Here is a 4,409-nt window from a genome sequence, read left to right on the forward strand (position 1 = left end):
TGAGTGTCTTGGAGCAAAACTTGCAGGTGGTGTTCCCATGTATCTGCTGTCCTTGTAGTTCTAGATGGGAGTGGTCTTGTTTTTGGAAAGCACTGTCAAAGAAATCTCAGTGAATTTTTGCAGTGCATCTTGTAGATAGTGCATGCAGCTGCTACAGTGTCAGTGGTAGAAGAAATGAATGTTTGTGGATGTGGTGCCAATCAAGCAGGCTGCATTATCCTGAATAGTGTCAAGCTTCTTGACTTGTTAAGCTGCACTTATTCAGACAAGTGGGGAATATTCAATCATACACCTAACTTTTATTTCAGCGATAGTGTACTTGCCTATTGTTCTATTGCATAGATTTGAGTACATAATCAAGTCTAACAATTCAGTTCCATATTGAATTAATGTTGTATCATTGGAGGTGCAATCTTTCAGTAGAGACACCAGCTGCACTCACAAGTAAATGTACATGATCCCATGGCTCAATTTTTTAAAATGAAGGCAGTAATTTTCTGGCCAATATTTATCTCTTAACCAACATCACTAAGGAACATCGCTAAAACAGATCATCCAGTCAACTGTTACTATTTCTGGAAGCTTGCTGTGTGAAAATTGGTAGCTGCATTCAGAAGTATTTTATTGACTCTAAAATCAGTGCATCCACCTCTCTGCCAAATTTCAGCCAAAGCAACGAGATAATAATGGCAAGGTTATGTGGGAATGGACATCCTGGAAGGAAATCTGCAGAGAGAAAAGAAAGACTTCCTTTTGATAGTACCTTTTTCAACTCAACACCAATTCTGAAAAAACAGTTTTCAAGAAGGAGTTAAATATATTTCTTAGGGTTAAAGAGATTAAAGGATATAGGGAGAAAGTGGGAACAAAGTACTGAGTTGGATGATAGTTATGACGATAATAAACATGGAGCGGGCTCAAAGGGCTGGATGGCCTACTTCTGCTCCCGTATTCTATGTTTCTACTCCACAGCTAATGAAATATAACCACTGTTATAATTTAGGACATTTAGAGGAATGGAAGTGGAAAGGGAGATGAAAATTATAATGAACAAAGAAAAGAGGGGGTGTGATGTATGTCAAGTGAATTCTAAGAACCAGATCAGATACAATAAATTGAGAGGGAAGATGATGAGGTCAATAAAACTGGCAAGGAGAGAATATTAGAACGGCAGTCAACATAAAGGGAAACCCCAAGAATCATCTACTGGCTCATGAATAGTAAGTAGCTAGTAAGAGATGGTGAAATGAACCCAATTAGAGATGAAGGTAGATAGATAATTAGTTTATTAAAAAATCATCCTGGTAGCAGATGCTGAATTATGATGACAATAACAAAAAGTAATAATCATAACTCATAGTTATAGATATGCATTAAAATAAAAAATACAATCGTAAAAGAATTAGACAATTTCAGTATATGGATAATTAGAATACATTGGAAATTGCTTTGCCATTCATCACAATCATGGCTGATTGTCCAACTGAATAGCCTAATCCTGCTTTCTCCCCATAACCTTTGATCCCATTCGCCCCAAGTGCTATATCTAGTCACCTCTTGAATACATTCAATGTTTTGGCGTCAACTACTTCCTGTGGTAATGAATTCCACAGGCTCACCACTCTTTGGGTGAAGAAATGTCTCCTCATCTCCATCCCAAATCCTCATTCTGTGACCGCTGGTTCTGGACAAACCCACCTTCGGGAATATCCTCCCTGCATCTACCCTGTGAGAAATCTGTGTTTAAGTCTCTAGGCTTAAAAGTTTTTAGGTTTTTCTCTCTTTTTCTGAGAAATAGTTTGTTACATTTTCATAATAGGTCCATACATTCTAATTTTCAGAGTAATGGAATGGCAAGAGTGGTTCCAGGGATTAGAAACTTCAGCTATGAGGATAGAGTGGAGAGATTAGGAGAGAAGAAGGCTAAGTGAGGTCTGACAGAAATTTTCAATATTTATGGAGATCTGGATAGAGTAGATAAGGTGAAACTGTTACTGCTTTCATGAAAAGATGAAGAAGGAGAGGCCACAGATTTAGTGTGATGTGCAAGACAAGCCACTTACATGTGGTTTGGATCTGGAATGTACTTCCTCGAAGTGTGGTGGAGACAGGTTCAATTGAATCAAGAGGCTATTGGATGTTTATTTGAATAGAAACAAGTCAAAAAATTTGGGGAAAATGCAACAGAATGGCATTAAACAAAATGCTCCTTTGGAGAATCATGCAGACATGATGGCCCAATTGGCCTCTTGTGCTAGAACACTTCTGTGATATGTTTAAGGCTTTCAATTCACCATGTAACTGCATGTTGGGCAAGATTTTGGGAAGGGTATATAATCTGATCATAGATGCAAGGGAAAAGAGATGGGAGGTCATGAGGAATAGATGCAAAATGGCCATTGAAACAATTCACAAAACCCATATGATTATCACTATCAATGCCGAGTACAATGTTAACGAGGGATGCCAGATACCATTAAAAGTACCCCTCTATCCCATCATGCTAGTTTAATAATTGGATTTGCCTGGAGTAAAAATTGTACCCTGCAGCCCTAATTGCATGATTTATTATTCTGACCACTGTCCATACAAACAGATGTTATCATGGTGATAGGCAGTCTTCCATTTGCATTTATGCTTATATGATGGACAAGACTAGAATAACTAATAAGTAATTTGTACCCATGTTTATTAAGGAGGAATTTGACAAAAAAGTTGGCAGAAGAGAAAGAATAGATGGAATGGATATGGTGAAAATTGAGAGGGGAAGTAATAAAGAAAGTTGATGAAAAGAATGTGGTGGATGTTGTCTATATGTATTTTAAGGAATATTTGACAAAATACCACAAAATAAAACTGGCTAACAAAACTGATGCCCCTGGAATGGGAAGGTCCATGTCCAATGAATTTTTTTTTTAAAAAATGGCGTAATGGCACATCCAACGCATTGAGGTAAATGGTTCTTTTACAGATTAATGGATGCAAAATAGTGGTGCTCCACAAGGATCAGTACTAGCACCACTACTTTTTTGTGCTACATAAAAATGACATAGATCTTGGATTAATGATGAGAATTTCAAAACTTGCTGGTGACGTGAAACATAGAGAAGTGGCAAATGATGAGGATGATACAATTGCCTACAACTTGACATAGGTGGGCAGAATGAAAAGCCAATTGGAACTTAATATGAAAAGTGTGGCAGAAAGGATAGACAATATTGATTAAATGGTGCACTTATAATAAGTGTATAGGAACTGAGGATACATATGTGTTTGAAGATGGTAGGACATTTTGAAACAGTAGCTAGCAAAGCATGTGGGATTTATGACTTCATAAACAGAAACACTGAGGCAAGCTATGCCAAAAATTTAAAATGTGTTTGGTCTAGTCACCACACGTTAGGAAAAATATGAGGCCCCTTGAAAGGAAACAGAGGAGATTTTCAGAATGGTTCCTGGGATGAGATCTTTTAGCTACAAGGTTAGGTTGGAAAAGCTGAAGTAGCTTTCCTTAGAGCAAAGGAGATTGAGATGATAGAATTGTATAAGATAATGGCAGGTTTGGGTAAGGCAGACAAGAAAAAATTATTCCCATTAGTTGAAAATGGGCAAAGATTCAAGGTTTTTAGCCTAGAGTTGAAGGGAAAATGTGAGGACAAATAGCTTACGCAACAAATAGTAATGCAGTGTAGTGATTGGAACCAGGGCCACGTGGATCTCATTGATACAAGATCCCTGATTGGGGTTGTTAACCTGAGCCAATCAGGGAGCCCTGGCTGACAGAAATGAACAGTAGATTCAGAGATGGCTTTGAGCAAGCTAGTCAGAGATCATGTACTGTGCATATGTAAATAAAGGGTGACTTGGTGACAGGATTTTGGCCTCTATGCAGTTATTTCAGTGACCTGAAAGTTACTGTCCAAACGACATGCATTTAATGTGAATACCACATGGATAAAAGACAACTAGATGACAAACATTTTTCACACAGTAAATGGTTAACATCCAGAATGTACTGCCTGAAAGGGTGATGGAGACAGATTCAATAATGACTTTTGGTTAATACTGGAATCATTGGAAAGAAGAAAAACTCAGACCATAATGAAAAGGTGAGAGTGTAGGTTTAGCTGAGTTGTTCTCGTAGACAGCTGGCATAGACATAAAGAGTTGAGGAGCCTGTTTCCGTGCTGTCACTGTGCACCTGTCTGTTCAGCTTCCCAGAAAAAGCTTTGAGTCTCAAGTGCATTGTGCAGAATTTATTTTTAACACATCTTTTTGGACTGAAAGCATTTTAAATACATTTGTTTAAATAATGACTGAGTCCATTAAACCATTTTAGACGTTGGTTTTATTACTCAGAAAATAATTACGTTTGGGCCTTTACAAGGAAATCCTTGATATTAGTTACT

This window comes from Rhincodon typus, chromosome 4 (genome assembly GCF_021869965.1).
Source record: "Rhincodon typus isolate 14 chromosome 4, sRhiTyp1.1, whole genome shotgun sequence".
Lineage (NCBI taxonomy): Eukaryota > Metazoa > Chordata > Chondrichthyes > Orectolobiformes > Rhincodontidae > Rhincodon > Rhincodon typus.